The 26337-nt window shown below is 28.1% G+C and overlaps 1 protein-coding gene across 9 annotated transcripts in view; it reads left to right on the forward strand.

Moving 5' to 3' along the window:
- Positions 1–4714: 4714 nt before the first annotated feature.
- Positions 4715–26337, forward strand: part of SK (small conductance calcium-activated potassium channel) — a 378167-nt gene continuing 356544 nt past the window's right edge. For all 9 annotated transcript variants that reach the window (XM_088181656.1, XM_088181659.1, XM_088181661.1 and 6 more), the window contains exon 1: positions 4715–5130. The gene's annotated coding sequence lies outside the window, so the exon portion shown is untranslated. The remainder of the gene's footprint in view (positions 5131–26337) is intronic.

A 26337-nucleotide genomic window follows, 5' to 3' on the forward strand; every position in this document is an offset into this window, starting at 1 on the left:
TTCTTCAATGAAAAAAAAAACACCTGCATTAAAAAATAAATTATAATATTATTTTTTTGTTACATATTTTTTTTATTTTTTATTATACAACTATGTTTTAATTATATTTGTTTACTGTCTGAAAAATTAGCTATGTTAGCTAAATAAATGATTAAAATCAATAAATAAATTGTAAACATATTGATTTTGCGAAATTCATCGTACTGTAATATATTATATATTATTAAAACTAAAGAAGACTAATTGAAAATATTATTTGAAATTAAATTAAGTATCTTTTGTTACCTCTGTATTATTTACGTATTGCTGCAATTACGCGATAAGGTTTAAATTATATATACAAAGAAAATCGATTTTCACCTAAAGTATACATTTTTCGTGCGTTACGTTCTTAGAAGCGGTTATTAGTTAGGCTGTGTATCATCATTTATTACTCACAATCATTACAACCTCGAAATAATTGATTTTACGCTACATGGTTACTGTAATAAAAAGTATTTTGTGTTTAAAATAGTATATTTTAAGTATAACTAGCAAATTTTTTAATAAATAACCTGTTATATTACTGTTGTTCAAAAAATAAAAAATTAAAGGAAGATCTAAGATACTTTAACAAGCGATGTGCTAAGAAGATATACAGCACTAGAAGGGAAAGTGCCCTATAGACATTTCATAATACTTTAATTGCCGATAATTTGATATTTATCTTCGAATTATAATATAAATATCTTTGCTACAAGGAATGTACAATTAACATGTAACCAGCATCATCGCCGGTAAACAATTATCACGTAAATTAAAGATTTAGGTCTTAAAAAAATAAACAATAGCGCAGTCAAAGTAAAGATGTTTAACAATAAAAAAAAGCACATCAGAGATTATGACATAAGCAAAACCAGTATATAAAGTGCACTATAAATGCTCAAAATTCACTCCGGGTTTGACATTCGACATTAAACACACAGTCGTTATTTTTTGATCCTCTACAACTGGTCGGTCGGCGAGGAAATTATTACCTGCCGGCTGGCTCAATGAGAGTGCTACAATCACAATTTACCTATCAACCAATCCATGTGTTAACTGATTTGATTTAGATCACATCAACACTGCAAACATAGCCATACGCCATTTACTGACTTCAAACATTGATACGTCAATTGACGATCCTGACTAGCTCAGCATTATTTCAACAAATACCGGAACAAAAAGTTGGCCTACTTAGATTTGGCTGCAACATAACCTTCTCGATCATCGCGAGTAGGATCAGCTATAACCAATTCCACGATTGGTCATGAATTAATACGTGAGTAATTTGTAATATTGTATTGTATATATTCCTTTCACAATTTTTGTTAATCACAGCATTTTAAATAAATATTATATCCCATATGATAAGTACGAATATAGAATTTTCTGAAAACATGCCTCGAAAGTAAGGGCAAACACAATATTTTACAACAATGGAGGAGAGATCCAGTAACCCAGCAACTGCGGAGTCTCAAACCTCAAATCAGCATCAGCAGGTCACGAAGAAAAGATGCGGCGAGTGACGCACCAGGAGACACGCCTCGGAGTCACATCAGCAGAGATGATCCAGGACATTGCCAGAACACGAAACACACATCAGCAGATCATTTATCATTATTACAACAGATCCTAGTTGCTCCACTAAATTATAACCGACAATATTGCAACTCGACATGCCAGTAAAGACTCTCCGAATTATAAGACCTGCCAATTTAACTCGCATTGATTCTAAAGAAAACTTAATGAAAAATTAATTTTGTATAGTAATTATTTTTTAGTATAATATCGAACTTTATTGTTGCTTTTAAAGGAGGACAAAAAAATTAGAGTAAAATAAAAATAGAACATTGAAAAAGAAAAAAATACAATCATTACAAACTTTTTTGTGATAAAATAATCGCTAGTCAATCGAAGCAAAATCAAATAAAAACACAATGAATGAATTCTTAGAAAAGGGAATAACACAAAAGGGCCGGAAAATTCAATAATGTAAATGGTGTGTTTGAGTTTAAGGGCTTCATTAGATCCAGCAACCCTTCGGTCCCAGTGTGTAATTTAGACGAAAACCCCCTACTTTTACTCGGAAACGAAAAATCGCTATTCGATTACCGGGTATTTTTCACAAAACACAAAACGCGAAAGTGTATCTGCCGCCGTTAGAGTTTGTTTATTTTCGAGTTGCCACGTGTTGTATTTCTTTCGCACGTGAGCATTTTTCGATGTGTCTGTCCCTTTCGGCTATTTTTCTATATCGTCTTTTTCATCCGTCAAACGACGATACACGTCGAGTGTAGACGGTTTTTCACAATAAATTGTGCAGGGGAGTCACATATTTATAAAAAAGGAGAATAATAACTATTTTATGTATTAATAAAATGTGTGAAATCTTAACTATTAGCTTGATTAAATTTCTCGTAGTGATTCTAATATGATAAAAATATAATGTTACATTCGAAAATTTAAGAAAGAAACATAATATGTGGTTGAATGTAGGAAAATGTTTTTATTTAATAATTAAATTGTAATTATTCATATAAATAACGTATACAAATATATAAATATATACATATATACAATTACAACCGTATATTCTTTGGCAACTGCTTACAAAAATATATAGCACCTAATGTATGACATTTTTCAAGAAAATTCATAGTATGAAAAAGCATTTGAGTCATAAATCTTAAAGGCTTTACCTATAGAAAATCTTCTCATTCATAATATAGTATATAGAAGTAGAAAGATAAATGTAAGTAAATTAAACGACATTCAGATAATCCAGGTGGTTTTGTTACCCTATCCTATAATAATTTTATCGAATATGTAGCAGATATATAATTTAGTTTTTATGAATCATTATATAAATAAGTCATCAATTAAGTTAATTTTATCTTATTGCCTTTTACTTTTAGATGTGTATTTTATACTAATCATAGCTCTGCTATTTGGTAAATTTATAGAAAAACTAATTTTCACCCAAAAGTAAACCAAAACATTCAATCTATTTAATGTCTATTATTTAATATATTTAATATAAAAAGTCAATGTCATCTGCGTGTCAAGTTTTATTAATAATATTTTAGTGCTTAATCAATTTTATTTTTTAGCATTACACCAGCGCAATAAACTAGTGGTATTAATCAGTGACTAATACCCAAAAGACCCGAGTTCGAATCTCACATGGATTCTAGAGTATTTTAATTTCTATCGTGATCATTAAAAATCAGGGTAATATTACGTCAGATTAATAAAAATTAAAACTAGCTAGGACGTGCATACTGACATCTGTTTATAGTATATAATTAAAATATATGTCACTGATTTACTGACAAGATTTCAGTCTGATGTCTCACAACTTATTTAGTAGTTGTTGATTTCTAGAGCAGTATAGAGGCTTATAAAGAATACGGTTGAAAGACTTTTTGTGAGAAATGCTGGTTATTAATGGTAATTAAAAGCTTTAGAAAACCTGCGCGGCTATTGTTCAATTTTGGGTGTGCGGCCAATCTTTAACGTTTGTTGTTGTAAGCCAAATCATCGTTTTTTACAAATTAAAAATGAACAGTCTGGTGTCACTATTTACATAGTCTTTAGATTTATATTTATTAATAGAACATTTAATATGTTGCAATTATTATGAAAAATAATACCAATTAAATGTCCATCCCTGGATCTTTTGCAGCAGCCGATTCTTTAAATGTTATTTTCGACAAATTTTTTGCACATTTCGGGAGGTATCTCGGCTATAACTTTTGTGTAAATATTTTGGTTAAGGTACAAAGAATACAGCGAATAAATTAAAAATAAAGAACTCTTGTTTCATGTTGCGTTACAATAATTTATTATATTCAAAAATCACAATATGCGGAGAGCAACTGCCTTGATTTTTACTTAGACCGCCACTCTCCAATATCTGTATACAAAAAACTAATAGATGCTAGAAACTATCAGCATCCTTGCGACAGCCCAGGTAGGAGGTCGTGCCTAACCCGAAAAAGCTCAACAGCCTACACTCTGAAATAATTCTAGCGCATTCTTAATGAATGGAAATTATTAGACGTCACAGTTTATACGAAATACAATAGTTTTACCCATAATTACATTTATTAAGGATCATACATTACACACAGCTATCCGACACAGGACGAAAACTATTTAATATGGATCTGCAAATACAATATTCAACAATAGAGGCCAGGATGTTTTCAAGATATTTTGTAAATTGTATAAAACGCGAACCGCTATGGATATTAAACATTTTGTATTGTTCTGATCATGTATAAAGTGGTGTATAAAGTGGCAATTTGTTTTTTTAATATTTTAGGATCTAGGTATCGTAGTTTAATTCTGATTTAGCAGTGAGGGTTACATTTAGTAATATGAATACTAAATACGTAGATATATACTTAACCAGGTGTATTAAGAGATACACGCGCATCCCATTAGAGCCGCATGCGGCTCGTGAGCCACACTTTCCGACCTCATAACAATGTATTATACATGTGTTATTGATAGTGTTTCGTGACCAATGAGAAAGTTTTCGTATACGTCCGCCAGGATGTTTCCCACAAGTGAACCCTTTTCGTCCGTCACGCGGGTGGTCCGCGGGCCCGACATGCGCATTCCCTGGATTATCGTCCAGTGGCGGCGCGGCGCCAAAGCAACGGGAACAAACGATTAACACCGGTCGCGCACGGCGGAAGTCTGCGCCGCGAGTATCGTGCCGGAAATTTACGAAAAATACTCAACTTTGACTTTGAAAGTTTTAAGAATCGATCTTACAATAAATAATAAGATAACAACAGTGCATATCATTAAGACAATATCACAAAAGTTTATCATAACTAATATCAAACAAATTTAAAACATTATGAATCAAATAATATCGTGCTGAATCAATGGTGATGAATTATATCATTTTTTATATAATAATAATCATATCGTAGTGTATATAAAATAAGTGTACATTGAAACTTGTACAATTAAGGGTCCAAAAGTTCAACAGTCGACTTAAAAACACAACGAAATAAACGACTTACTATTTTTCTTAAGTGCTTTTATTGTTAAAGAGTGGTTGAACTTCACATTATATTGAAATGCGAGGTGAGTCTTTATTTCATAATATATTTATGCAAGGTTAAAAATATAGAAGTTATTTAATAATGTATCAAGTCCCTGTTGGTGACATTTAATGCAGACTGCATTAAATGTCATAAACTACAGATCTTATTTGTAGCACGTGGATTGCATTTTAACTTATGTTATTTTTATTGTATTATTATTTATAATATAAACATACATAATTGTATAACATAATAAATTTTACTGCATAAATGATAATATTGAATTTATGAAAAGAGGTTGATAATATATACGTAATATGTGTTTTTTTTAGGTAAGAAGATGTTGTTTATTTCATAATATAAGGTTAAAATAATTTACAATTTATTTATACGTTATAGAAAAAAATACTATATAAAGTGTGGATATTTTGAATACTATATCTACATTACTAATTTTTAAACTTTCTATCTATTTAGTTAATACATGTTAATTATAAATAAATGAACTGATTTTTAATGCCTATATCTTATAAAATAAAAATAACATTACCAATTTTTATAATCAAGGTTAAAGCAGCATTTTAATAGATACACTAGACATAAAAATACCTTTGTGATATCTCGTAAGCTATTTCTGTCCTGTATTAACTTGTTATAAACGTATATTTAAAAATAATTTTTAATAAATTATTATAATACACACATATATAAAATTTATAGTTTTACACTATTAAGAAATAATTTCTTCTTTATATTATGTTATATGAACTAAGATATACAATTATATGGATATAAAATTTTTATGTAAGCATTTTTAGTAAAGCATATGTCGATAAATTATAGAAGATGATGTAAAGACATAAGGACAGATTCTTAATTAACATTTAGTTTTATTTCTAAATTGTATAATCGTATCTTTAATATTACAAATGAAATAAAAACGCTAGAAATCAGCATTTCTCATTTACTGCATTTTAATTTATATTTGTTAATTTATAACAAATAAATAACTATGACTCCTATGTACTATATTATCGTAAATTTTAGAATGCAAAAATGTTTATATACATACTCATTAAATAAAAACAATGAAAAGCTTACAAACATTGTTAATTGAAAGGCATTCAATGTGAAAATTGTGTGTAAATATTTAATTTTAATTAAAATGCCACTGCCTTAGTTTTATGTATCTATCAAAATCGACTTCAAGTGCGAATTCTTGAACACGCTATAAAAGCTAGGAGTCATTTTTATGATATCTAAATACCTTTCTCTATACGAAAGGTGAAAATAATGGTTTGCAATAAAGCTCTATCGGTCAAAGATCTACTGCCGATCTTGATCAATTCTTAATAAAAATGCTATGCTTTTTATGCGATATATAATATTAAGACATATTCCTAGACACAACATATTTATGGGGTCGAACGCGGACGATTAAAACGGAGCGAACGTGAATCGTTATCGTACATCTAAGTCGTATACAATCGCAAGTCTTCATAACGTTTTCTAATACGCCGCAATAAAAACCTTTATAGTTGAACGTGCCAATGGATACATGCATGCTATTCTAGTAACTTTTCCATTTTCCACATGCGTGATGAAGGCTATAAAATGGATTTTCATTCGCCTTTCCAAAATGGAAACGGCGCACGGAAAAGTTTCTGCTAAAACAACAAAAGCCAAAATATCTACCTGAGATAGGTCAGGGAAGGAAATTCTAGATTTCAAACTATCTATTGAGTTCGTCCAAGTTCAAGAGTATTTGCATTGACTTTGAATATAGACGGAGTATTTATTGATAGACTTCTTAAATAATTATTAATATACCTTCTTTAAACCGAAGTTCATTTTTTAACTATATATTAAATTGCGAAATTGATTTAATGATATACGTGTCGGTCACGTTAACGTAAACTTTAAATAAACTAAAACAGGTGTGTCGGTGCAGTGCGTGTTAAAAAAATGTATGTATATTTAATTTTGAATAATAAATAAATAAGCTCTGGCGTTTCTCCAAATCATGGCGCAAAAGAGTAATAATTAAGGTTAAATAAATTAATGATCCTTTTCCGCCGCTGCTCTCTAATGAATCATCTTAAAAAATATTTCTAAATATATATAATAATTTATATCTAAGATTTATAATAATTTTCCGACACTTAAAGACTTTTAGCGAGCGCAAGTGTATTATTATATATTTTTATTAAATTTAATATTTTATTTAAACTTCGTCTTAAAAGGAAGAAGAAAAACTAATAACTCGAATTAAAAATTATGTTTAAAAGGAATTGCTGTTTGTTTAATTCACTTTTAAATGACAGATCTTATGATTTTAAGCTAAATAAATATTCCTAGAATATAATAAGTATGACATCGGTATCATATTTTAGGAATTAAAATTGTGATATTGTAATTGAATTTTACTTCAATTTCTGTAATGATAATTTAAGAAATAAACTAGCTAATTGGTCAGAGATCATAACCCACCTTCAAGAACAAACTATATGGAATTAAAATCTGGAATACGTTAAAAAATGGAAATCAAAGTTATCGTAAGTGCTAGAAAAAAAACATATATTAAAAAACTGTCAATCTGCCACAAGAACTCCTCCCAAATGGTGAGAAATAGCAAAGTAATATTTGCATATGTCAAATTGAACACTACTTCTAGGTTAACTGTGTTATTTTTACTTTTAAAAGTTGGAAGTTGTGCTGATGACCAATTACATGCTACTGCAATACGTAAAGACTAAAACTATTTATATAATATATAAGATTTAATATACACGTTATAATGAATAAAAAATGTGTTTGAATCTGGGTAATAAAGCAAGTTAACTATTTATATAAAAAATGTAGGTAATAGATTACAAATGATTAATATATTAATATTTTTTTAATATATTACCAAAAATAATTTTTATTATTAACGACAATCTTAATGTGATATTTTCCTTTAATATATTGTTACTTCAATCAATTTTCAAAGTGGACTTTTTTAGTCAATACTATCAACACCATTCTGTATTATAAGGCCGTCGCGTAGGATTTTCCCATAGCCGTGACGTCACGGTCCAACGGTATAGAGCGCGACGGTCGGCGGCGGCCAGAACTAAACCGTCCGTTGGCGCGCGACGCGTCAGATTCACGTGCGCGTGTTTATTTACCAAAAATCGGTTAAATATCGCAGTTAACCATTTATCCGTGTCGTCGTGTGTTATTCAGTGTTATTTGGTGTATTTGCAACCATGGTTTATACGTGTTGTGTCCCAAATTGCAACGGAAACTACAAGAACGGCCCCAAAATCAGCGTCTACAAATTTCCTCGAGATGAAGCGACTAAAAACAAATGGATCCGGGCGATTCATCGAGCACATTTTGCTCCTACTCGACATTCTAGGGTACGTATTGTTTTTACACATATAAGTGCTTGTTTATATTTTGCATGTTGATCGATACACACACCTAACCTACAATATAATGGATCATAACATAACATAGGTATGCGAGCGCCACTTTACCGAAACGGATTTCAGACGAAATAGTGAATATTATGACGAAAGAACCGGACGTCATCTGAGCGTTCCCTTGGACAAAAAAGCATTGAAAGAATCAGCAGTTCCGACGAAGCTACCCAATTGTCCAGATTATCTATCTGCTTCGGCTTCTACTTCGACCAGAGAGAGTGCAGAAGAGAGACGCACGCGTATCGACAATTCCAATATAGAAGCTGCAATTGCCAACAGCTATCGTTCCAAAGCTAAATATGATAGTAATAGAGTATTTTCCAATTTTAATCAATTTATTGTTTGTCTAGATAGCCATAATGTCGACGAGGAGTGGACCATAGTCAAGAAAAACGGCCTGGTAAAATTTATTTTAATAGAAGACGTTCCAGCCCCCGTCATTACGCTCTCTGCCGTATTTAGCCAAGACTTAAAATTAACATTATATAAAAACAAAACCCAACTAACTCGCTTAAATAATAAACAAATCCCATTAGCGTTTCAAAATATTAATGATGTAATTGAAACATTAAATACTTTTAAATCTTCTCACCAAAATGTAAACGAGAGTTCCGTCGATGACAATATTCAATTGATCCTCGATACGTTAGCATCGACTCGTACATTAATAGATGAAGATAAGAGGAAATATATCGATTTTTTAAGTGAGCAAGTAAAACTTTTCAATTGTAAAAAAAATCGTTATAGATATTCACCTGATTTTGTAATATTTTGTAGCATTTTGTTCTCAATATCTCCCCACGCATATAGATACATCAGAAGCTTTGATTATATGATTTTACCTCATCCGACTACAGTTCATAAAATTTGTTTAAAATATAATACCGATCCTCAGATTGAACAAAATGAGGCAAATTTTTTAACTTATATTAAACAAAAGTTTCATTTTTTAAAAGATAGTGATAAAGTTGTTAGTTTAATGATTGACGAAATTTATATTAAGCCATATTTTGATTATAAAGGGGGAAATATTGTAGGTATGGCTTATAACACTGAAGAAGCAGCTAAATCTGCTCATGTATTTATGTTACAAAGTTTGCTTTCTTCGTTTAAAGAAGTTGTGCATATTTTACCTGTAAAAACGATGAAAGCAATGGAATTATTTAACTTCATTAAGAGAATTGTAGTCGGTCTACAGAATATAGGATTTAATGTAGTCTGTGTCGTAAGTGACAATAATTCTATAAATCGTAAAGCGATGTCTTATTTTGCTTCACCTCCTCAAGTCAGTATAGTTTACAAACATCCTTGCAAAGATAATGCACCTTTGTTTTATATTTTAGATTCTGTTCACGTATTGAAATGTATACGAAATAATTGGATTAATCAGAAAGATACCGATCAGTCGATTAAGTTTCCATCTTTTGAAAATGTAAACGATGATACTTTATCTGTAGCTTCCTTTTTAAATGTGAAAAAATTGTATCAAATGGAAAATAATCAACTTGTCAAATATGCTCACACATTAAATTTAAAATCTCTCTCACCTAGTTGCTTTGAAAAACAAAATGTAAAATTAGTATTAAATATATTTAACGACAATGTTATACAGGGACTGTTAGAAATAGGTCAGCAGCATAATTTATCTAACCACCGATCTACTGCTGAATTTATTAGATTAATAAAAACTTGGTGGGAAATAGTAAATGTAAAAACACTGCACAAAGGTGACAGATTTAGAAATCCTCTTCAAAATCCTCTCGTACCTGCCGAAGAAAATTCAAAATTTTTAGAAAAATTTCTAATATGGTTAGATTTTTGGAAAGGATTAAATGTAAAATGTAATAAACTAACCAGAGAAACGCACGATGCAATTTCCCACACGACACACGGGCTTTTACAATTAAGTGAATATTGCAAGGCAGAATTAAATTTCAAGTATTTGCTTCCAGGCAAAATTCAGACAGACAATCTTGAAGCCCGTTTTGGTAAATATAGGACGATGGCAGGTTCTCAATATTTAATTACAATAAGACAAGTGTTTGAAGTTGAATCCAAAATTAGAATCCAAAATTTATTGCCATTAACGTTAACGTCTGAAAAATTTGGAAATATTAATTTAGAAAATAGTATAGAAATTGATAATGAACCTAACGTAGAATCAACTAATTTTATGTCAGAAACAACAGACTTCGATTTAATTTATACTGAAGAGGATTTTAATATGATTCAACCACAGTTACCTATATTTACATATTTAGCAGGCTATTGTGCAAGAGTAGTACTAAAAAGAGTTAAGTGTGATATTTGTAAAAAGTTTTTAGTTTTAGACAAACATTTAAATTTTGCTAATTTAGAAGAAAATTTCAATTTTATTAAAAATGTTGATAGAGGCGGTTTATTGTATCCGCACTCTGATTTAGTAAATGTAATTATGCTAAATTACATTACAATAAACAAATTAATTAGCACTAATCATGAAAATAAGTTTTTAAAATGTAAAGCTCAGAGGGAATTAGTAATATGTTTAACGTTAAATACAGTCGAAGAACATGATTTCTTTCTATCGGAATTTTATTGTCCATCATTGAAGCATACCGATTTTAATATTTTAAGGCTATTAATAAAAACATCTACAAATATATTTTTAAACAATTATATGAAAAAGAAAAATAACATAATATCGATTAATTCTGATGGAAAGAAAAGGAGAAAATTAGAAACACTCACCTCGGGTAGTTAGTTTTAAGATTTTTTTATTTTGTAAATATGTTGGGTTTTGTTTTGTATCATACCAATTAATTTTAATTAGACATATGTCAACTTACTTTAAAAGAGATCAGCTGAGCTGCAAAAAAGATATGTATTCAAATATTAATTTGTATGTATAAATATGGCAATGATTGACTTAATGTATTCACTTTTCCAGATCAAAACAACAATAGATTGAAGTAGCGATTCGAGAGAAAGCTGTTATATGTCAAATAAAATTCAAGTTTTATAAGTGAAATGGAGAAAAGTTATATTTATAAACAAATTATCTTGAACTATAAGAATGAAATTTATGTTAAGACCATGTACTAAAATTTGTTATATGTTTTATGTAATTGAATATGTAAACTCTTATCAAATAAACAGTGAAAAAGTTTTTTCATTAACATACAAATAAACTAGAATTTTCGGACATTCCTTAAATGTACTTTGTTTTAATTATATTTTTTTTATTGACCTATTTTTAAAAAATGTTCTGATAATTTTCAAAACTAGTAATAAAAATCATAAATGAAACCTTGATTTTATTAAATTTAAGAATTATTTTTATTCTAAAAAGGCTATTAAAAATACCGAAATCGTAAAAGCGCGTAGATTCTCTAGTACGTTTGCCGCGCCGAGTATCCCTACACCCAATGACGTCACGCGCGCTGCTGTCCGGCCTTCTATCTAGGTGGTGTTGATACTATTCACTAATCTTATTTTTACTGAGACAACTACAATAGAATAAATATCGATAGATACACTTTTTTTTATCAAGACATATTTTTTTATTGTAAACGAGTTATGTATCTATCTATAAAATACGTAGGCAATTCAGTTCAGACATATTATAAAAATGAAGTGTAACGACAAAAATCAATCCCCGAGCAATTTTCTCGTAATGTGATTCGAAACGATTCATGAATTCATTTCTCAGTAAAATATATAATATAATATATCTATATATGATACATAGGTGAATATGTTCCATAGTTTTTGTATATACGAAGGTATTGGTTTATGCAATATTTGATATTAACTATATTTTAGTACTTGATTTAAAGTAGGCATATATTTTTAGTAAATATGATCAATAGTTTAATATTATCTCTACATGATACTAGATATTTGTATTGTTATTTAAAATTTTATTGTTAAACTATTTACATTGCCTAAAAATATGTTTGAATATAATTTAAAATGGTTTTATGCTAAAAACAAATACAGATAATTGTTACTTATCTAAAGACTAAATTTATGTTATTCCATTCGACTTTAGTAATAATATTTTTAAGTATTAAATATATTAAAAATATTTGTGAATTGATCTCATATGAAACTATTTATCTATTAAACCTATTGCTCCACTTATCACTTAATATAATTAAAAAGTTATTGGTTATTTGAAAGGCTTCGTGTATTTTGGTATTTCATTTCTGAGTAACTGAACATATTCTTAATTGAAAGATATTGTATGGGTTCTAAAATAATTATTATATAAAAGGTATTTGAATGACTGATAAAAACGTAATAAATTAAAGCTTCTGCTATAATTCAAGTAAACATATAATATTTCTGACTAAAACTTAAAAATTAAACACTACATATTTTATATTGCTTAAAAATATTTTATAAGTAGATATTTATTTAAGTTGTACTCATTTTAACTGTAGAAAGTGCATTATTTTAATTCTGATCCAGACATTTTATTTATATTATTAAAAAATATCTATTAATTTAAACTAGTTTGTCCGAAAAAAATTAAAACTATCAGCAGAGTTTGACGAAAGCATAAAGTAAGAAATGGATTTGCATTACTAACGAATATGAATGTTTTTGATCCAGGCGATAAAATAAATTACGGAAAATAAGATGATAACGAAAACTCGAAAATGGGATCGAAGAGCGGTAAGAGTTAATATAATAATATTTTAATATTTGTTTCGCGATTAATTCATTATAATATATTTATATACAATAATTATCAGCTGGATATTATTAATATCAATATGGTTAAAATAATAACTGTTTTAGGTTTTTAGTATACCCCACTTAGGGATAAAAAGATTAAGGATGTTTATGTAAATATAAAATTATGGTTACCTTAAATTCCTTATATTTTTGAGCTATAAATTCTAAATATATAGTATTTATAATATACTAGACAATCAATATGGGGTCCAGCCGTACCCCTGTTCGTACAAATACTTTTATTTTTTCAGTCTTCCTACAGTTGGGATTTATAAAAAATAAGATTTAAGTAGATATAATTATAATAAGTAAAATTGTTTATAAGATGTATGTTTAAATAAATCAAATTATAATTAATTATTTAAATTAATTTGGCTCATATTCGTTGTATTACAGAAAGAAACAAGAAATTTCCACAACTAATCCTAAAAAATATTTACAAATTAACTTGATTTAGTATTCTAAGTACACGAGAATAAGGATTATGTAATTATTGAATTATTTAATTTTGTAAAAACATATCTATAGATTAAGTTTACCTAATTTAAATTAACTAGGACTTCTTATTAACTTTGCGAGTTATTTATTACACGTGAGCGTTCATATTTTTTTATAAACGTTCGCGTGTCATATAACAATACAAGTCGAGTGTTATTAATGAAACACAAAGCAAAGATTTTCTGCTTGTGCTTGTTTATAGTATATATTTTGTATAATTAGTTTATTTTTATACTGCGCTTTTTCCATTCGTAAATATACAAAAAAAGCATAAAACTGTTAAGCTGATGGTGATGGTACGGTTATTGAATCTATTAATAAAATATAAACTCTAGTGTTATTATACTACTGGGTTAAAATTATTATCTTTATTTATACATATTGATTTATAACGTTATTTTTATTATACATTTCAAGTTGCTTATTATGATAAAGCAGTTTGATATATTGTATAAACAAAAATATTAAAAAAGCATATGAGTTATGAGGCTTTTGAGTACACAGAGAAGAGTGTTTGGTATAAACCACTCATCACCTTATCGTACTAACATTATTTCATTTTTTACTAGCTTGTGCTGTTAAAGAAGTTGACGTTTTATTATGTAGTTTTAAAATGTTATTAACACTTTACCGACCGCTCACGCCATATGGAGTGCGAGCCTGCCGAACGTTAAATACCGCGCACGCCATATGGAGTGAGCGGTAGCTATGATTTCGTTATCAAATTAAAAATATATGCTTAGAGATTTTTTAAGATTTTTTTTTTTAAAAAATTAAATATTAGTATGAAGTTTCATTTGATATTGAAAAAAAATATTTAATTACTGTGCCTGGCATAATTATTAGACACGTTTGTCTATATATTATAATTTGTTTATATATTATAATTTTCAAAGCAGAAATTCGTTTTTTTGCTATTTTATTATTTTTTATAGCATTAGTTATTGAAAAAGAACTAATTTAGTTGTGAGAAGTCATAAATTATATTTTTTTAATTCAAAACAAAAATAAAAATATTTTTCACTATGCAATTCGGGACTATATTTAAAATATTTTGTATGTCCTTCTTTAGATTAAATAAGTGCCTGAATTTACTTTATAAACGTTGTTTAATTTTTGAAGGTTCAAAGTATGATTCTATTCCCGAATCACCTTCTCGATTAGCTCTCTTTTAGTGGTTATTTCGATTTTATCAATCTCTTCTTCAAATGCTCCCAAATATTCTCGACGGTTTTTTTGTTTTGCAAGTATGCAAAATATCTTCCCAGTGTTATCAGTAAAAATTAACAACAAAATCATATATAATAAAGATATAGTTCAAATATAATTAAGCTGCCTTTGTATTTCTTTACTTGTGTCTTATAATATAATCAGGTACTGTTTATCTATACAAATTCGAAAATCCATTTAAAAAATATATATTTATATCAAATATATTTTGTAAATTCTTTCTACTTTGCATTTTTTTAAGTACACTAACATTTTTTGTGAGTTAATCTATTAGATAGTACCGGTTTCCCGAATTTCTAAATTGACAGATTAGCGAGATTATATCGTATTTTTTCTGTCCTGTAATTTGGAAATTTCGACCGTTTATTTTATTGAGTGAATTTTATCTATCACGAGATAGCACCGATTTACTGGAAGTGATTCTCAGAAGTGACTCTTTTTTTGAAATTGGGAATTTCTTTTGAGATAAGAAATAATATGATGCACTTAAAAAAATATGAATAATAATTCAGTTTAGCTAACGCTGTCGTGTAAATCGCATATTGTTTTCGTGTGCTCGAGTGAATATTCTAAAAATAATAAAAAAATAAAATAAATAAAAGGAACTTTGTGCTGCAGTGATTCTTTAAAAATATTACGCTTACGCCTCTTTATAAAATATAGTGTCTATAAAAATATAAATACAGTGTATTTTATATAACAAAGTGTTAAAAATATAGTTTTTATTTAAATATAATTATAACCCAAATAAATAAATGGCAGAAGATAGTTTTGTAGAGGAAAATTACGCGGACAATGATTCAAATATTCCCAGTGATAACGAAAACTTTAGTGATAGTGATACAAGTTCGATTGTTCATGAAAGAAATCGTCCTCGAGTAATGATGCCTATTAGCGATGGAGAAGATACTGAGGATGATGATATTCCATTAGATTGGTGTGAAACTGATACACCTAGGCATAACCAGCCATTTGAAGGATTGTCGGGAGCAACTTTTGATGTTGATATCACGCGCCCTGAAGAAATCGCCGAAAAATTTATCGGTGATGACCTGTTCCGCATTATTGCAGAAGAAACAAATAGATACCGTGCTCAAACTTGGAATAAGTACAAACAAGAAGTTAAAAATATTATACAAGAAAAAAATAAGAATATGTGGGGCTTACCGGATATTCTAAAAAAGGCTAAACTACGAATATTTGAAAGTAAATATAAGCGAAACGGGGAAATTTTATTACAATTGTGGAAAAAACAGTAAAGAGTAGAGATATTCGAATGATATCAACAATCCATAATACAAATATTGTAAACACTGAAAAAACTGACAGAAGAACTGGGCTGCGTATAAAAAAACCAATTTGTATAATTGATTACAATAAATACATGAAGGGAGTAGATCGGGCTGATCAATACCTTTCGTACTATCCAATATATCGTAAAACTAAAAAATGGACGAAAAAAGTGGCCATGTATTTATTTAACTGTGCATTATTCAATGCATTTACAGTGTATAGAAGTGTAAATTCAAACAGCAATATAAAGTTTTATGATTATTTAATGAAAATAGCAAAATATTGGATAGAGGAAAAAACACCAGAAACAGAAACACCAACAATTTCAGAAATGTCTGAAAATTCACAACCGACATCCACATTCGCCACTGCTCCCTCATTTCAAAGGCTTTCAGGCAGTTTAAAACAACACCAATTAGTCAGGATATCATCTACTAATGAGCGTAAAAGAAGAAGATGCATAGTTTTTATCGCACATAAAATAAGAAAAGATTCTCTTTACATGTGCAAAGAATGTAAAGTAGCTTTACATGTTGGTGAATGTTTCTCCTCGTATCATTTGAAGAAACATTACTAGGTAAATAATAAAAATAACGTTTGTGAATTTTGAATTTTATTTTTTTGATAATTCGTATTGGTATTATTTTAGAATTAAATATTGTGAAAAGTGAATTACAAGGGAAAGACATTGAATAATAATAAAGTGTGTACCTGAAATATTCCGTATTAGTGTGGAGAAATTTATAATGGTGAGTGCACTTTAAACTTGCATTATATAAATAGTTATTGTGAAAAGTGATTTACACGTGAAAGATAATGTACAATATCTGTGTTTGTGCCTGGAAGATTTCGCATTACGATGGAGCGAATTACAATGGTGAGTGAATATTTTATTGCAATTGAATTATATATCAGTAAACTCATATTAGTAAAAATGTCATTTCTCATTTTTGTAGATAATCATTTGCACAAAATACAACAATACGAAAAAAAAGTGTGCTTGAAAAAAGTTTTTTTAAATTTGAAAAAGTTTGAGAACCGCTGGATGACTCAATTTAAATTATTTTTATTTAAATTTTTAGGTTATTCATTTTTATAATTTTAAAATCAAGATAATCATTTTAAAAATCTAATAATAAGGAAATGTAATAATTAATTTTTATTTCCGGCGATCCACATGTTGAGAACCACCTAATAATGACTTAAATTGATGCATTGATACATTTTTAACATGTTTAGAAAAATTCAACTAAATATTCGGACCGTATCAAAAAATACATAAATTTAAATAAAAAAGGTAAAATTCGCGAAGATTTGTGAAAAGGTGCCGGTATTTAGCGTAAGTCTGGTAGTGAAACTGCCGGTCGGTAAAGTGTTAACGTTTGTATAAATAATTAATATTTCTTAAAGCTAACAGTGCCATTCAAAAACATTTGTGAAGATGCTAAAGTTTGCTAGAACTTTTTATTTAAAGGATTTTTTATTTGCTAATAAAAGTTGAAAAAAATATATTTATAAAGTGCGTTTTTTTACTGCTAGATTAAAAATATATTTTCTTACTAAAAATGGCCACGAAAAATATTAACCTGAGTCTGAAAAAAAGAGTAATACAGATGAGCTTTTAAGTTCTAACTAAATAATTGCAGATGAATGTGGTCAAGAAAAAAATATACACTGCCTTTAAGAACCATTAAGTTATTATAAATTGTAATGAATATTGTATAATTACTTGTTATTTTTAAACAAAGTTACAATGACTAAAAAATGGGGACAGAAAAAAACATACTAAATGGGAATATATGAGAATGACAATTATTCAATTGGGAAAGAAGTTCCTCGTGACTAAGAAGACAGTTAAAAAGAAATAATGAATGCCGAAGGAAATATTAAAACTAACAAATAATGCAGGAAAGTTAAAAAATATGAATAAGGAATAACATATTAATATATATCGTCTTAGAAAAGACAAACATAAATTTGGATGAAAAAAGACGCAAAGAAAAAAAAAATTCCAACAAAAATATAATGAATGTAATTAACATAAAAAATAAAAGCAACATTAAAACTAAATCGAAAAAATTGACCCTGCAGAAAGACACTAAAGAAAAAATATAACTTAGCTTGAGTAAAAAAATATGAATGGATTAAGGGTAGCCATAGCTAATCAGAATCAACTTAAAAAGGGACCGCACATATTAAAGTCTAAGGTAGAATAAGTCATAATTAAAAATAAAAACAATAAATTAAATGGACCTGATTCTACCCAAACAGAGACTAAGAAAAATCTAAATGAAGAATATTTAAATATCAAAAATTAAATACACATTTATACTACTTCAAAGATGTCACGAAGTTTATAAACCTGTGTAGATTTGCTTCATTAATTTTGAGAAAACTTTTGATTACGTAAAATATGAGAGGGTCTAAGTTCAATCGGGCCAGATGACAGAGATAATACAATCACGAACAAGGTAATCGTAAGCGTCTGGAATCAGACATGACTAATATCATGTAAATTCTTCTTCTGACGAAAGAGAATAGTTATTTACCAAGTATTGTTTAATGCTGCTAGTAAAATAATTAGAATAATCAATATATTATTTTAAAAGCATTCTTTCTATCGTTTGAATTATTTGTATAACGCTATTTCTGTTGTACATTGGAAAGCTGTCTATTAAATTTTTACAGTTTGCTATATAAAATAAATAAACTTGTTTACAAGAAAACGATGTATGTGAACAACGAAAAAATTAAAGATGTCTAGCTTTATACCCATATAACTAACTATACAACTCTGTCATTATAATAATATTAATAAAATTTGGTGCTGATAAAAATTCAGTATATTTGTTTAGTTTAATGACAGTTTATTTCTTAAGTCGATGATATTAAATGAATTGGCATATTTAAAAACTGACAAATCTATCATTGTATAAAATAAAAGTGGCAAATTATTGTATTTATATAGCGCATATGTGCATACATACAATCTTACAACTCTTTTATATCAAGTCTATGCAATTTAAAAAATCTCATTTATCTTTATAGCAATTTCGTTGAATATCGATATGCATACTTTTATGTAAGTACGTGTAAAGTATAGGTCACGTATTGCATTTTCTTCGGTAAAAATTTGTATGAAATTCTCAACATCTTATGATGATCTCATCGCCACGATAAAAGCTCTCCGTGTCTAGGAGCTTAAATGGTTAATAGATCACGAGCGAGTGGATCGGCCTCGTTTCGCATTCCGTGGCTGCCAAACACTTTTTCTTAATGAAAACGTTATTTGACGTGAGGCGATTCGATATCATAATATTTGCCGAATTGTATACTGCGGCTCAAACATCACACAAACTGATGTATATACTGTTTATATAAAGCAATATATGTTTACTTCAGGTGTGCGTGCTTAGAAGAAATTTTAAAATAAAATAAGTAAAGCACATTTAATTTTATTAAGCAATGATATTTTAGTTTGATGTTGACCGCAGATAATTATATTAATTGTTTAATTATTAGTTAATTGTTAAGAGCGAATTCAGATATAATTTTAATTAGTAAATTTTTATATATTTTGTGGGGGACAACACACACACACGCGTTAAAATCTGCGATGAAAAATATTCATTCATCAATAAGGATTAATTAGACAAAGCCTTCGTTACGAATAAACTAAAAGGTTCCCCATAAATAACACGCAAGAATTCTTCGGTGCATTCAATGAATATTTTTTTGTTACGAAACGGTCACTGGAAACAATATATCTCCGGAAGACAAATAGCACCGTAATGTCATAATATTCACGTTACGCAATTCACATCGGGAATATCCATCAAGCAAATGTCATATTTTAAAGGCGCATACTTATTTCGTTATTCTAAGAAGCGAGTTCAATGATTGGCTAGATGATCGCTGCATAATTGTGATTGATGAGCAAGTTTTGCAGCCCTGAATACTTAAGCTTGGACTCAATGAGGAGATGGCAGTCTGTCAGATTCTGACAGTCACTTGGCAGACTCCAGCAGACACTCGAAGCGACAATCAGACGCCTGCTCACTCGTGGACAACATACTGTCATGGACGCTCACGTCCTGAGAGGACTCCACCATACAAGCACAAAATGAAAAATCTTTTCCTTGAAGAGTTAGTAAATACATTTTTTCTGTCATTGTGGGGTTAAATTATTGAAGAGTAGATATATTAAATTGGTTTATAGGTCTAAAAAAAAGTTTTTCGACAATTTTGTTTATGTCTTGTCATGCGATGACTGACATAATAATAACATATGTATTTGTACGGCATGCAATAATTATAAATTGATAATATGTCTGGGAAAAAAAGAAATTTTCGACAACCTTGTTTACGTCCTGTCGTGCGCTGACTGATTTAACAATAACATGTATATGTATATATGCACGACATGTCACTGAAGTCGTTATCCCTAGCATCGACCGTCGTTATTTTTGCGTCTCGATTCACACATATTAGTGAAAAATAGATGATGGTAAGATGCGTAGCTATAACGCCATAACCTTGGAACTATATATAAAAATGCCTTGCAAATAAGTTTTCTAGCATAAGCAATTTAAAAGATAAAATGGTAAAGTCCCAAGTAACACTTCAACTCTCTAATGCATAGTTTAGTAAAGGCTTAAAGACATTTTCATTGGATTATTTTACGTTTGTCGGTAGGGTCAGATTATTTCTCACAGGTCAGCAGAATACTCTGAAACGGCCCTGACTAAGCAACGTCGAACGTAAACTGTGCAATCTTGTTTCGAATGCTAAAGGTCGTTGGAACTCGGAGACCCTATGAATAATCAACGCATTGGGGCAAGGGTTTCGAAATGCATCAACACATTCACAAGTACTGGACGAATATGTGAGTTGATGAAGATTGAACGACGGCGAATAAATTTTGAGAGTCAGTCATGTCAAAAACGTATTTCAATGTAATTTAGAATCCATATATTTGCATATCTAAGGATTGAATAATATTATATATATGTATTTATATGATCCAAATTAAGTCTCATATTCATAAATATTAATAATAATTGCAAATATATTAAAAAATTGTTTGAAAGCCCAAGTTTTTTATTATTTTGCTCGTAAGATTGTTGAATTAATAAACTATATATTGTCTCTGAATGTTTGAACTAATCAATATAATTTATCTGTTTCCTAAAATATAAATATATAATATACTAATAATAATATATATTCTATATTTTCATGTGTATTTAATATACACATATATTATGCTTTGAGTATATTACTATTATATAATATTTAGGTAAATAATTTATATTTTAATGTCATGATACATAAAAAAAAGAATGAAATAGATTTTATTAATTTTTGTGCTTTCGCCCAAATTTGTCCGTTTCCCTGACGTTTTGGGATTATATGGATTACCCACGACATTTCTATCTTCATTTGAAAGTAAAGAACAGCCTTTTTATATCCTTTTGAGTCTACCTTAATGATAAGAAGTATTTTTGTGCGAAACTTTGAGCAATGGATTTATTATACCTTGTGCGAAGCTGTTTTTAAAATAATAAATAAAATAAATGTATGAGTTCATATATTTAATTCGTAATAAAATTTCAACTATAATATTTATTATAAAATACGAAAAAATCAATTTGATCATCATAATTTTTTTTCAATTAAGAATTAAATGACAAATTTGACGACAATTTATTAAAAAAATAAGTAGTGTTATTTCTCCTAATAATTACTTTATTTAATCGTAAAAAATATAGCATAGTGCTATTATAAAAAAAGATTAATAAGCGGTCAAATTATTAATAGCGCAACGTTCGCTAGACGGACTGTCGAGTACGATCGTTAGAGCTTTAAATTAGTTAGTTATCAGGTGGAAAATTAATTTAAAAGCAAATTGAATTTGATCCAATTAAATACACGAGTCTTGGTATTCTTAACATTATTAAATATTCCAGCATAGTTCAATTTCTTCAAGAATGTTGAAAATTCGAGAGTTTTGCGTGAAGATTAATTTGATTAGTCTATGAATCGCGTCTGAAGTTCAACAAATAAAATACAAATTTGATTTGCAAAATAACTATGAACATATGGTCTATTTGTGAGAGTAAATGTATATTTACAGTCAAGTTAAATTTCATATAGATACATATATTTTTACTAGATTTAACCAAAGTTAACCAAGCTCACTGATTTAATCAAAATGGTTGAATTTCAATTTGACAATTGCTTGACGTCCATTGGCTGTTTAAGCCTAAGCAAATTAACCAAACCTTGACTTAATGAAAGTTCTAAAACTAACTTTAGTTTTATAGCTTTCATTAGGGTAGTTTGTTTTGGTTAGATTTAGATTTAAATGATCATTCGTTTGTGAAAAGTACAGTTATACTAAAATTATATTTTTACTAGTTAAAATAATATACATTCACTATAGCAGTAGAATAATGAATATCATGTTGTTATTTTTACAGTGTAGGAAAATTGTGTATAAATTTTAATATAATTTTGCCAAATACAAGCTTTCTTAATATTCATTTGTAATCAAAAGTCAAAAACATATATAAAAGCAATTTAATTTGTTTGCAAAATTTGACATATTTTTTTTAATTCACAAATACGTCAAAGCAATTTACAATATATACTTATTTATGATATCACATCTCAAATAAATTAAATATCTGTGCAAACATACAACAACAAAAAATATGTTATATTTACAGCTTATTTACTGATACGTTTTTATAACTAAATAAATAATAAATATTTGTGTTTCTGTTATATATAGTTGCGTGAGCCGTTAACGGATTTCTATTGTAAGATTACGATATTATAAATCGGAAACTTGAACGATTTTATTTTTTATATTATAAGATATCGTTTAAAATTCTAGAGCAATACTGCTATATAAAATATATAAAGTGTTTTTAATAATATCAAAATTATAGACTTTCTGACTTTTACATTCCTAAATTTTCTTTATCGTGAAATGTTGAAAATTTACTCTGACACGTACGTATAGTAAATTAAATAACTAGCGTGCTACGAAACGCTTTCACGAAATATACAAATTTACACATTTATATAGAGAGGATGTAAAATCACGTATGCTGTGAGTCAAATGCAATAAGCGGCTTATTTAACTCACTTTTAATTGGCAATGGTCCAAAAGTCGCGCAAAAAATAAAATTTGTAAAAATATAAGACTTACACGTCTTGTAAATAATATAAAAATACATACATAGCTCTCGTATTAGAATACTTCAATTATATGGAGTGTTCAAACACACAAATATAAATTAAGTGAACATTTATGCTGAACTCACGTTAACAAATTTGTAAGAAGTTAAAGTCAGAAATATTATCACAAAAGTTAAGGATTAAAATAAATAAACAGGTTTTAAAACTAATCTTAATAAAAAAATAAAAGGGTTTTAATATTTAATTAAATATTTGTAAAAATACGCAAAATATGCTGCAGTCTCTCAAAAAATAGCATATAGCTTACAGAATATCTAACTTTTTTTTGATACAAAAATATTATTTGCTCTTGGCTTTATGCTATAAACAAAATAATCACTAACCATTAAAAAAAATATCAATAACGAAGATGCATGTATTTTTATTTTATTCGTACCCTAGAATTTATTATAAAAAATGAAAAGCTTATAGTAAAACGCGTCTTAAAAGTATTTTGTCTTTTAAGCGAACATTTAGATTATAATAAACTCCTTACACTAAGATACGCAAATTCCAAACCACGCTCGATTTTATACCGACCTTTTAAAAGCACAAAAAATAACAAGGCTTTCGCGTTGTATGCAATTTGTTCCCAAAATGGATTTTTTAGGGAGCTTTCCCGCATAATGTGAGACAATAAAATTTCAATTAGGACAGTGCCGCATTCGAGAATGATTTTTTCGGTTAACGCGAAAAAGAGCTTTTAGTAAAATAAAAGCAAATTGACGATGGTAACGAGACAAAAAATCAGTGTCTAATTAAACAAAGTGACTACAGAATAATGTTTTTATGCTAATGAATATAAGCTTTCAAATAATATTTTTATTTACGTAAAAACATATAAAGTAATAAATATATTAATATATGCTGCGAATTCCAAGTTGTTATTTATGTGCTTGGATTGGAATTTCTCAATTAAATCCTCAATTATTCTATTGTCATCCACACTTTTAATTTCATAGTTGAAATCTGCGAAAGAATCTTATCCAATTAAAAGATGCCAACAAAGTTTAAATCGCTTAATTGCTTTTCTTTGGGGGCGATTTCTCAATTGAGAAAGTTGGTAGAAGATATTTTTAAAATAATCTTTTTAATAGATAATACAGGCAAAAGTTTATATTTCCGTTTTTAAGGAAGAAAACATTTGACGGTTCACTTAACCGCAAATAAAACATTTAACGACTTGGTTATTCTCCATATAATTTGTAACGTAGTAGATATACATATATGCATAAGATAACAGAGAACTGGAAGTGTAATGCAGAACACACGTAGGAGCTTTTTGTGCTTTGTATACAAACAATAACATATGCTTTTATCGTAAAAAAATATAAAATGTAATACTATGCTACGTGTAACCTCAAATACATAATAAAAATAGCTTTTTCAGATTTGAGACAAAATATAGCGCTGACTTACATATTTTTTCGGGATATTGGTATTTTAATATATTTAGATATTCATGTATATTTGGGTATAGCACTATAAATAATAATATTTAATTTGTAGCAACATAAAATATAGAAGAATGCTTATAATTTTAAAATACATTTGCTTACATTCCAGATGCTTTTATTATGTAATTGAATTATGTATATGCATCTTATTGATATTATTGATGTAAATATAATTTAACTCAATCGATCAATCAGTAAGTAATCAATCTTAATAATCCTTTCAAAATTTTTGTAAATGTTGAAAAGGCAACGTTTCTATATTTACGACAAATTATTTTTATTTAATATTGCGTCAGAAATGTTTTTCAGCAACACAATTTTGTGTTAACGCTAATTGCAAGTTCTGATTTTATTTAAGTAAAAAAAAACATTTTACAAAAACAGTAATAATTAGTTTAATAAATTTTGCTCCGCTATGTGCATAATTAATTTAACAAATTTGCTAGCTATAACGTTTTTAAAAACGTTAAAATGTTGCGAAAAATATACTATTAACTATGTTGAAAAACATTTTCGACAAAATGTCGTAAACGTAATAAACTTTAATGCAGAGGTTATTCCTTAAATATAATACAGATTTTTTAATAATATAATAACGATTAAAATTAAATCTTATTAATAGTTATGTTTTTTTTTAAAAAAAACATTGAAAAGTGACCGTCTTTGATCCTGATATGTTCATAACCAATTTAACAAATAATGTGCGATGCTAAAAAATAGTTTTTCTGAAAAATAGCAATAAATAATGCTGAACGAAATGTTTTGTAAAACGTCGTAGACTAAAAAAATCTTGAATTGCGGTTAAACTATACTGAATGAATATGGAAAATTTAAAACATTCTAAACACTAAAAAAATGCAAACTCAACACGAAATATGTAATTTTCCAAGCTTTAACCACTTAATAACTATGATTAGAATATTCTCAAGTAATGTAATAGCTTGATAGACAAATATCTCGAAATATACATTTAATATATAAAAAAAATAATATTAGAAATGGCTAATATACTATTATTGATTATGTTAATACATATTTAAATAAAAATAAATAATAAATATATATATATATATGATTTAAATAAATTGAATAACATCCATAATTTAAATTGAATAACATCCTAACTTTTTTATAATATTACTAGTTACCAGTGAATTTATTTATTTTTTAGAATGAATTCAATTTTTCACATGTCATAAAAAAAAATCCCAAGTGCAGACGTCAGCAATGTTGCACCTTTTCGCGCCACTGAACATCACAAAAGGTACAACGTGACACAGTTCGAGCCCTTATTGATTTACGAACCTACCGACTAAACCATAATGG

The sequence above is a fragment of the Plectrocnemia conspersa genome, unplaced genomic scaffold (genome assembly GCF_051122295.1).
Source record: "Plectrocnemia conspersa isolate PC_06_02 unplaced genomic scaffold, ASM5112229v1 ptg000002l, whole genome shotgun sequence".
In the NCBI taxonomy this organism is placed as follows: Eukaryota; Metazoa; Arthropoda; class Insecta; order Trichoptera; family Polycentropodidae; genus Plectrocnemia; species Plectrocnemia conspersa.